We start from the raw sequence: 11707 nt of genomic DNA on the forward strand, positions 1-11707 counted from the left end.
TCTATGTGCATATATATACACATACATACACATACATACACACATATACATATACCCATGCATATACACACACCTATGCATACATACACGCATGCACGCACCCATACATACGTACACCATTTCTCTTCCCGCTCTGTGCCTCTCTCACCCCATCACCATCATTGCGTCTCTCAATACATACATTTTAAACAAACTTACAAACAGAAATTAAACAAAAAAGCTCAGTTTAAACCAAGAGGTTAGGTTCCACACATGGAACGTACAGTGTAGTTCTGAAATAGATAGATCCCCGCCATTCTAAGAGAATCCTTGCAGCATAATAGTTGATACCTCAGGTTCTAGATAATTTAGATAAGGTTCCCATACTTTGTAGAACTGGTCTGTTTTAGAATGCAATGTACATGTCAGATATTCCAGAGGCACCCATTCAAATAGTATCTTATGCCAGTCTTTAATAGAAGGAACCTTATCACTAATCCACTGTAAAAGGATGTTTTTCCTCGCTGCGAAGGTAAGGATGTTGTAAAGCCTCCTTTTACAGACAGAAGTAACATGCCTACTAGGGAGACCTAACAGTAAAGAAACTGGGTCCAATTCTAGATCAACCCCTAGGATCTTTTCAATTTCTTGCAGGACACCAGACCAGTATCTTTGTATTTTGGTACATGACCATAAACAATGTGTTAGGGTGCCTGTATCAGTTTTGCATTTAAGACACTGAGGGGAAGAGGAAGTGGGGCTAAAAGCATGTCTGCGATTTGGGGATATATGCAATCTGTGTATTATTCTTAATTTGATTGCTCTAGTACGGTTACATATAGATATTGTTTTTGCATATCTCCAAATGTCCTCCCACATCTCTTCGTCAATAGTAACAGACAATTCTTTCTCCCACACTTGTTTCACCCTCTGTGTGTTGACAGCAGAAAAGGACCTTCAAGTATCATAAAACAGACTTACAGACATCTTCCTTTGTGGGAAAAAAAGCATTCTTTCAATGACAGACACATCAGGGTTACCAATTAAGGTGGTGCTCTCCAGAATATAATGTCTTACTTGTAGGAAGCGGAAAAAGTCCTGCTTTGGGAGTCGATATTTCTCGACCATCTGCTCAAATGACAACAAAATCTTATCAGCAAATAAGTCGTTTAGCCTGCGTATGCCCTTATTAAGCCATAAGTTAAAGCCAGCTTCCAGCAATCCTGGGCTGAAATCTGGGTTGTTAAGAATTGGGGTAAGAGCAGAGGTTAGTTTGGACCTTCCCAGGAAGCGTTGAACTGACCTCCATACTTTGAGTGTGTTAAGTGTAACTGGATTATTGCAGTGTTCTTCTACAGACTTGAAACTTCTGAAGAATAAAAGATCCTGTAAGGGGTATTTTGAAAGAGAAGTCTCAATGTCTAACCAAATAGAGGAGTCATCATTTGTGATCCAGTCAGAAATATAACAAAGGTGGGCACACCATTGATAGAACTTGATATTGGGCAGGTCCAAGCCGCCCATAGAACTTGGCAGCTGCAATATTGCCATCTTAAGTCTTGGCTTGCGCTTACTCCATATAAAGGAACTTAGCCATCCATTTACATCCTTTATTACCTTATTGGAGAGTAATACTGGGATCATTTGGATTGGGTAAAGTAGTCTAGGTAAAACGTTCATTTTCAAGAGGGATATTCTACCCAACCAAGAAATGGGGAGGGAGTTCCAGCGCTCCAGATCCTGTCTTATTGTATCAAACAAAGGAACAAAATTGGCTTTGTACATTAGCTGGAATTTAGGAGTTACAAATATACCCAGATACATGAAACCTGAGGGAGACCATTTAAAAGGGAAGGGGGGAGAAGTATTAGGTACAGAATGCAGGCTACCAAGTGGCATAGCCTCTGACTTAATAAGGTTAATCTTGTAGCCTGAGAATCCGCTGAATAATTCAATAATATTAATAAGAGGTGTAATTGAAGTCTCGGGACTAGAGATGAATATCAGGACATCATCAACATACAAGCTTATTTTATGGTGAACATCACCAATGAGCAGCCCCTGTATAGCAGGCGTTACCCTGATGGCCTCGGCCAGTGGTTCCATAACGAGTGCAAAGAGGAGGGGGGATAAAGGACAGCCCTGTCTGGTACCTCTGTGTATAGGGAAGCTATTTGACCGTATCCCATTAGTAAGGACAGCAGCCTGAGGATCATCATATAAAACTTTCACCCATTTTATAAAGTTGTCCCCCAGACCAAATTTATTTAGAGCAAATAATAGGTAAGACCACTCCACACGATCAAATGCCTTCTCAGCATCTAGGGAGAGCACAAGACCATCCACAGCACTTTGTTGGTAGGCTTGAATTACATTAAGAAGCCGCCTGACGTTGTTGCATGACTTACGGCCCCTAATGAAGCCAGTTTGGTCTCCTTTCACAATTAGTGGCAATGAGTCCTCTAATCTTGTGGCTAGAATTTTAGAAAGCAATTTTCTATCCACATTCAGAAGGGAAATTGGTCTGTACGAGGAACAAGACTCTGGACATTTTCCCTTTTTGAGAATAAGTGAAATGTTGGCTTCTCTCAGCGTTTGAGGGAGTTGGTCATTTGAAAATGAGTGGTTAAACATATCACACAATGGCTCAAGGATCAGGCCATGGAACTCTTTATAGAACTCACTACAAAACCCATCTGGTCCTGGGGCCTTACCATTTTGCAGATTCTTAATTGCGAACATGATCTCTTCCTTGGTAATAGGGGCATTGAGGAGGGACCTCTGTTCTTCGGAGATAGTAGGGAGCTCAATCTTACCAAAGAAGTTCTCCATTAATTTGGGTGCATCCTTTGGCAGTTCTGAGGCATAAAGGTTTGTAGAAAATTTCTTAAATGAGTCACTTATCAGTTTATTTTCATATAAATGATTACCATCAGAATCAGTAATAGTAGCAATTGACTGAGAGTCAGCCCTCTTTTTAGCTAGGTATGCCAAGTACTTTCCTGGCTTATCGCCATGTTCATATAGCTTTTGCCTGACAAATCTCATTTTCTTTTCAGCGTCCTGTGTTAGGAGAGAGTCTAACGTTGATCTAATGACTGATATTTCCTTTAATAGGGCAGGAGTGGGCGTTTTTATGTAGTCCTTCTCTTTAGTTCCTAATTCACCCTCTAACATTTTTTGCTTTTCCCGCTTTTTCCGTCTCTTAGTAGCTGTGTATGACATAATCAGACCCCTGGCATACGCTTTACAGGTCTCCCAAAGGAGCGAGGGGTTATCTGTTGATTGAGAGTTAATAGAGAAAAATGCTTTAAACTCCGTTATAAAATATGATGTGAATGTATGGTCTTTAAGAATGGTTGTGTTCAACCTCCAATGTCTTGACCGATTGAATGCCCCGTTGAGTTTTATGTCCAGGATCACCTCAGCATGATCAGATATGACTATGCTTCCTATCCTAGCAGATAAAACAGACTGCAAAGACGTCCTGGGCATAAAAAAATAGTCTATTCTAGTCTGACATCCATGAGGTGCAGAGAAAAAAGTGAACTCTCTGTTGGAGGGATGGAAAGCTCTCCAGACATCCGCATACCCCAGATCATCACAAATAACTTTAAGTGACTTAGCTTGAGGAGAGAGTGAAGCTATACCGCTGGGAGACTTATCAATAAGGGGGTTCAACAAGCAGTTAAAATCTCCTCCAACCACTGCAGTGTCTGAGTTTAATTCTGAAAAGTCTGGAAATGCTTTAGTGAGGAAATCAGGGGGGTGAGCAGGGGGGAAGTAAATATTCATTATGGAAATGTTCTGCCCTTGTAAAGTACCATTAATTATAACAAAGCGACCAAATTTATCTTTCACACAATTCAAGACCTTAAGTGGTAAGTTCTTTTTCACCAGAATTGCTACCCCTCTACTTCTGGATGTAAATGATGAGAAAAACACTTGACCAAATCCTCCTTGCTGTAATTTCAAGTGCTCCTTATCATCCAAATGGGTTTCCTGTAACAGGGCAATATCAATATTTTCTTTTTTCAAAAAAGACAATACTTTCTTCCTCTTAATGGGGTTATGGCTCCCTCTAATGTTCCACGTGCATACACGCAGTCTGTTATCGAGCAGGCCTTTCTAATCAACCTGGCAGGGGTATCCTGGAAGGACATTGACCTCATCCTGTCAGTAGAGGATGCCTGGTTATTTTTTTAAATGACTTCCTCACCATCTTAAATAAGCATGCCCCTTTCAAGAAATTTAGAACCAGGAACAGATATAGCCCCTGGTTCTCTCCAGACCTGACTGTGTTATGCAGGTGAATGAGGACCCAAAAGCGACTTGGCGAAAACAGAGTCTTTATTCCAGTAAAGGAAATAGGCAATACTCCTAGACAAATCGGAGTAGAAAACAAAACATAAAAAACTAATTCCACTCGTAGTGACGAGGACAGACTGGAGACTCGACCATAAACTGTAGGTTGCCTCGGGAAGGCACCGACCGTAGCAGACTCAGACACCTGCTCACACGCAGCATCTGAGGGAAACAAGACACAGCACGGCGAACAATATACAAGGATCCGACAGGACAGAAACGGAAGACAAGGGGAGAAATAGGGACTCTAATCAGAGGACAAGATAGGGAACAGGTGTGGAAAGACTAAATGAGTGAGTAGGAGAATAGGAACAGCTGGGAGCAGGAACGGAACGATAGAGAGAAGAGAGAGAGGGAGGGAGAGAGAAAAAAGGGAACGAACCTAATAAGACCAGCAGGGGGAAAACGAACAGAAGGGAAAGCATAATGACAAGACAATATAAGACAAAACATGACAGACTGCCCTTAACATACACAAAAACATCCTATGGCGTTCTGCATTAGCATCGAACAGCCCGTGATATGCAACTTTTCAGGGAAGCTAGAAACCAATTCAAACAGGCAGTTAGAAAAGCCAAGGCTAGCTTTTTCAAGCAGAAATTTGCTTCCTGCAACACAAACTCAAAAGATCTGGGACACTGTAAAGTCCATGGAGAATAAGAACACATCCTCCCAGCTGCCCACTGCACTGAGGATAGGAAACACTGTCACCACCGATAAATCCACTATAATTGAGAATTTCAATAAGCATTTTTCTATGGTTGGCCATGCTTTCCACCTGGCTACCCCTACCCCGGTCAACAGCACTGCACCCCCCACAGCAACTCGCCCAAGTCTTCCCCATTTCTCCTTCTCCCAAATCCAGTCAGCTGATGTTCTGAAAGAGCTGCAAAATCTGGACCCCTACAAATCAGCCGGGCTAGACAATCTGGACCCTTTCTTTCTAAAAAATTATCTGCAAAATTTATTGCAACCCCTATTACTAGCCTGTTCAACCTCTCTTTCGTGTCGTCTGAGATTCCCAAAGATTGGAATGCAGCTGTGGTCATCCCCCTCTTCAAAGGGGGGGACACTCTTGACCCAAACTGCTACAGACCTATATCTATCCTACCTACCCTGCCTTTCTAAGGTCTTCGAAAGCCAAGTCAACAAACAGATTACCAACCATTTCGAATTCCACCATACCTTCTCCGCTATGCAATCTGGTTTCAGAGCTGGTCATGGGTGCACCTCAGCCACGCTCAAGGTCCTAAACAATATCTTAACCGCCATCGATAAGAAACAATACTGTGCAGCCGTATTCATTGACCTGGCCAAGGCTTTCAACTCTGTCAATCACCACATCCTCATCGGCAGACTCAATAGCCTTGGTTTCTCAAATGATTGCCTCGTCTGGTTCACCAACTATTTCTCTGATAGAGTTCAGTGTGTCTAGTATATATAGACTTTTCTACTGTATTGTTGACTATGTTTGTTTTACTCCATGTGTAACTCTGTGTTGTTGTACCTGTCAAACTACTTTGCTTTATCTTGGCCAGGCCACAATTGTAAATGAGAACTTGTTCTCAAATTGCCTACCTGGTTAAATAAAGTTTAAATCAATCAAAATGTTATGCTTTTTTCAGAATATCACATCTTCTGTGTAAAAGCATCTGTGTATAAGTAACTTTTTATATACAGCATTACTGTTTGGCATCTGGCAAGACAGATTGAATGCTTTACTGGTTTGCCATAGCATCTGTTGACACTGACAACATGACTGCAGATGTGAGGACCATTGGTCAGATCACTCAGATGTGTTACCTTGCATGTTATGAAATACCTGCAGGCCTGCATTTTCATGGCATATAGGAGAGAGTAATATAGCCTAGTTGGAGGTGGTCTTACGGGAAACCGCTGTACCTTAATATGACTACTCACACCACACTATAAACCCTTAAATAATTCCAAAACTTTTTTAATTAGTATTTGGTCTGGTCTACACACAGCTGGTAATTCGTGTGTGCTTTTAAATTGAAAAACAAATGCCTCACATTTCTAAAATGGGACATAGGCTAAAACGTAAAATAATTTGCCCACCTGGGGAAATGCAGTTCGAGCCGTTCAGCCGTGTGAGGGTAGAATACTTCTTTTCGGCGAGGCGCAAATGGACTTGTTGTTGAACCCTCTTAGCCCTTTCCACCTCGTCCATTATGGAACCCCTCGGTCCCAACTGCACATCGAACGGCACTGCATAAGTGGTGACCGCGGTGTTGGGCTGTAGGGCAGACAGAAAGCAGCTCTCTGAAGCAACGGTCGCACTCATTGAGATAACCACAAATAGAAACAATCATTTAAAATTGACAGAGGACCTTCAAATAGAGTCCCTAGTTCGTTATTATGTGTAAATGACGCCCAGCTCCTATGTATAAAGTGGCAGACTCATGCACTCAATAATTCCCAAAGGCACGCAGACCACCCTGCTACACTTCTTTCTGAATTCATGCTTGCCTCCTCCAGCCAAACGCTAGGAGGAGTTATTTGATGCCACGCAGTCTCACATTGGCAACACATAGCCTACTGCAGCAGCTGCAGCATAATACACTAGGAGAATGTTTCAATTAAAGCTGGACTCTTCAGTTGCAACATACATTTTTGGATATAAATTAAAGGAACTGTTCCAGTGAAAATCGAAATGGTAAAAGTTCACATTCTGTTAACTCATATGTTGTTTATTTATTCTATCCTCATATATACTCGTGTTTGTGGCCAAAGCATAAAACACTTCAAAAAACCCACCTCAAACTTGTAGGCTATCAGCGATCTACTGGCATGATTATTATTAATGACCGGTATATGCCCAAAATATTCTGTTCTTGTTTTTCCCTCGCTACTGAATTGATGTGAATTGAAGTTCATAATTAGCCTATTAATTAGCTATGAAACGACAGGACATCATTTGAGACCATGTCATCTCCTTCTGAACCAATATTGCATACCTTACCATCTTTGACCCATGCCCAGTTTTAGGTACCTAATGTAGCCGTGGTGCAAGATACAATAAGACACTCATAAGGCTTACATGTATCATTATCCCTTCAGATAATAAATAAAAACATAGTCAGATTAAGGGACTCACCATCATAATAGGTTTAAGTATCCTTTGCCAGAGTATTTAAAATATTTTCTGTCTTCTTTCCGTATTCCTTCTACCTACAGTTAGCTCTAGTCCGTCTGTTCTCCTTTAGGGAGGTGGTGGTTTTAGACTAAGGAGTGCTGAGCTCTGAGGGCTCACCCCTGATTTAACCCTTCCCTTATACTCCACGTCCTGGCCCGATTTAGATGAAGATGGGAGTATGGGATAGTGATGAAGACGGAGAGAAAGATGTGTCAAAGAGGAAAGGCTAGGTTAGAAGTGAAGATGTGAGAACATATTTTAACCAAATGTGTCTAAATGAATCACAAACTGTCAGGGCCCAAAATTGTTATAGTGATAACAATGGGTTTCATGTCAGTGTACTGGTTCTGTTTGGTGAAGATTTTGTATGAATGTGTGGTTGGGTTGGACCAGAGGGTTAAAAGTGTTGACCTTAGCATAGCCTGCACTGTATGTCATTAACTTTCTCTCATGAACAGGCTGCGGTCATTGATTATGTAGTCAATCAATCAAACAAATGTATTTATAAAGCCCTTCTTACATCAGCTGATGTCTCAAAGTGCTGTACAGAAACCCAGCCTAAAACCCCAAACAGCAAGCAATGCAGGTGTAGAAGCACAGTGGCTAGGAAAAACTGCCTAGAAAGGCCAGAACCTAGGAAGAAACCTAGAGGAACCAGGCTATGTGGGGTGGCCAGTCCGCTTCTGGCTGTGCCGGGTGGAGATTATAACAGAACATAGCCAAGATGTTCAAACCAACAGGGTCAAATAATAAAAACAGTGATTGTAGAGAGTGGAACAGGTCAGCACCTCAGGAGTAAATGTCAGTAAATGTCATTTGGCCTTTCATAGCCAATCATTCAGAGTATCTCTACCACTCATGCTGTCTCTAGAGAGTTGTAAACAGCAGGTCTGGAGACAGGTAGCACGTCTGGTGCAACTTATCCTGAGACAAGGCAGAGTATATATAGCCCACGAAGATCTCCGCCACGCCACAAACCCAATGGGGGGCGCCAACCCGGACAGGAAGATCACGTCAGTGACTCAACCCACTCAAGTGATGCACCCCTCCTAGGGACGGCATGGAAGAGCACCAGTAAACACCTGTAATAGAGTTTGAGGCAGAGAATCCCAGTGGAGAAAGGGCAACCGACCAGGCAGAGTCAATAAGGGCGGTTCGTTGCTCCAGTGCCTTTCCGTTCACCTTCACACTCCTTGGCCAGACTACACTCAGTCATAGGACCTACTAAAGAGATGAGTCTTCAATAAAGACTTAAAGGTCGAGACCGAGTCTGCATCTCTCACTTGGATAGGCAGACCATTCCATAAAAATTGAGCCCTGTTAGAGAAAGCCCTGCCTCCAGCTGTTGGCTTAGAAATTCTAGGAACAGTAAGGAGGCCTGTGTCTTGTGACCGTAGCGTACGTGTAGGTATGTATGGCCGGACCAAATCCGAAAGATAGGTAGGAGCAAGCCCATGTAATGCTTTGTAGGTTAGCAGTGACACCTTGAAATTCAGGCCTTGCCTTAACAGGACGCCAGTGTAGAGAGGCTAGAACTGGAGTAATATGATCACATATTTTGGTTCTAGTCAAGATTCTAGCAGTCGTGATTAGCACTAACTGAAGTTTATTTAGTGCTTTATCTGGGTAGCAGGAATGTAGTTTAGGGACCATGCCAAGGCCTGTCAAGGTGATGCAGGAAGGTGGCACCGTAGAGATCCTATAATTCATCATGTGTATCTATGGGTGGCACTGTGTGTCATGAAGTCTTTCTCAGGAACAGATTGCTGTCAATGATTCCCGTTTGACGACCGAACCTGTCAAGACCTGTCATGATCATTGGCAGCTTGCTGACTCAGGTTGGGTGGGTGGTTGCAGGTACACAAACTGAGATCTTGAGAATAACTTTATCTGTTTGGAGGCAGCTCGTGTTTTCCCTTTCGGATGTCTCCAGATATAGGCCTACAAGCTAGTTCAGACTAACACACCCTACCTTTAAACTCACCATTGGCCTGAAATTGAACTGAAATGAACTGAAATGAAATAAATTATTGAATATCATTCTTCTGATTGAAAAGACCATTGGACAAGATACATTTATATTGCTGTTTGCATTTTTCTATGAATGAATATATTCAAAGTGTTGGTTTGAAAAACTCCCATCCTTTGTTTCCACTGTGTTTCATTAGGACACAAGCTAAACTGATTTCAGTCCCTTATAGCATAGTTTTGAGTGAGAAAAAAAACAAGTATTAGTGAGGTCATCACATGTGCCTTTCCTTACTCTGAAACAGTGACATCACTTTGGGAGTCTGTTCAGAATCCATGGCTACTCATTACAGGCTGTGGTAACACTTTATTTGGATAGTACATATGTAGATGCTCTACAGACTATCAGTAACATTTTCAACTAACTAACTACTAACCCTAACCTTAACTCTTACCCGTATACTAAACCCTGACCGTAACATTAGCAAGCAGTTGCTTAACAATAGATCATTTGTATACTTTGTAGGCACGGTATGTTATTGTCCTATAGCTGTGTTCCCTAAATCACAACATGACCAATCCAGAGAGACCAGGTTGGGGTCTGGGAGGACAAGGCTGGGAAATAACTCACGTCTCAGAAAGATGGAAAGTTATTGAACAGTCCACCATGCCTTAGACAATGAAACCACAGGATGTTGTGAAATAAGACAATAACAACTTAGCTGAGCTCTTGGATTTCATAACTCATCAAAGACAAACAGTAATCTAACCGATCTGAGTAAATAGCTTCAAGACAGGTTGAACAACCGCAAAATCATTATTTTTCATTTCAAATAGCAACTGAATCAGGTTTTGAAAAATAAGAAGCGAAGGCTTTTGAACCCTTAGAAAGGGGTCAAAGCCTGTAGTGTCATTGAAATCAAATCCTGTGGTTTCATTGTCTAAGGCATGGTGGACTGTTCAATAACTTTCCCTGGGTTTCTATCTTTCTGACATTGGGGGATTTTTTGGGAGTCCCAGTAAGGGCTCATGCAGATAAACCCAGGGTTAGTGTTTGACAAACCTGTGGGGAATGGGCTGCTAGCCAATACATTCTCACACTCCCCTGTGTATTTATGAACGTGCTAACCAAAGCATAAAACAGCAGTCATACCAGATGTTAGTCTCACATATCGTAGATATAGCACAGCACTGGGAGATGTTGGCAAGGTTGGATGAGCATTACGTCTTTCTGCTTGCTTCATCAATACATCTAGTTCTCTAGAATACAAAACTCTGTTTTCTCAGTGTACTGCTGATGTACTTTCTGCCTGGAAGTAATCAGCTACTTGGCTTATTCTGTCACACAAATTCATGGGTGCTGATGATTTATTGTGCTGGTGTCAGCCTGATCGTTATCTCAAAGTGATAGTGTCTTCATATTTAAGATCAGATGTTTGAATGATTCATCTGCTTGGTGTTAAGATCCTGATTGCCAAAGCCACAGTTTAACATGAGGGACAGATAGTTGGGGTCTATAAAATCAGGCATGACTGTGTGCTTGTGCTCAGGATGTTCATAACAGCTGTGACACAGCTGTCAATCACATCAGGACTCCTAATCAGTTACCCAATCAAATCGTCTCCTCGTCATTCTTTGACCATCAGCTCCAACAGGGCTGTCACTGTCAGAAACATATAGTTTGTCTTCTTCTCTCTCCCGAACACAACCATCCCGCTTTAACAAAACAAAAACAGAAGGTGCTTGCTGACACGCACCTCCTTTCACTTCCCTGCCAGCCACACCCTGTAATGTCAAAAATGTGTAGCATTTGTCACACCAAGCGTTTAAAAAGAAGTGATAACCAATGTGAGTATTTCACAACCATCATCTCTGTGACTAGAGAGGTTTTAGGCCCACGGCTAGGCTGCTTGGGTGTGACGCAGGTTCATTTGTACAGGACCTTTGTAATTTTTTCCAATGTAAAACTGTCAGTGCTTCCCAATAATTGAGGTGTAACAAGTTTTGACATTGAGTGAAATAGTGATCCATAAAGCAACAGCATGGGGCTAGTATACTTAATGACACTGAGGATATTGGTAAGGATGTGACATTGGTATGAAAGCTGTGCCACTCCCCCATTCCAATGTCACAATACCAATACTAACTGTATTTGAAGTACAAAGACAAAACACCATGGACACCAACCATACACACTCCTCATTGGATATATGCCAAAGCCATTGGCTAAAAAACAGT

The sequence above is a fragment of the Oncorhynchus gorbuscha genome, linkage group LG04 (genome assembly GCF_021184085.1).
Source record: "Oncorhynchus gorbuscha isolate QuinsamMale2020 ecotype Even-year linkage group LG04, OgorEven_v1.0, whole genome shotgun sequence".
Taxonomy (NCBI): domain Eukaryota; kingdom Metazoa; phylum Chordata; class Actinopteri; order Salmoniformes; family Salmonidae; genus Oncorhynchus; species Oncorhynchus gorbuscha.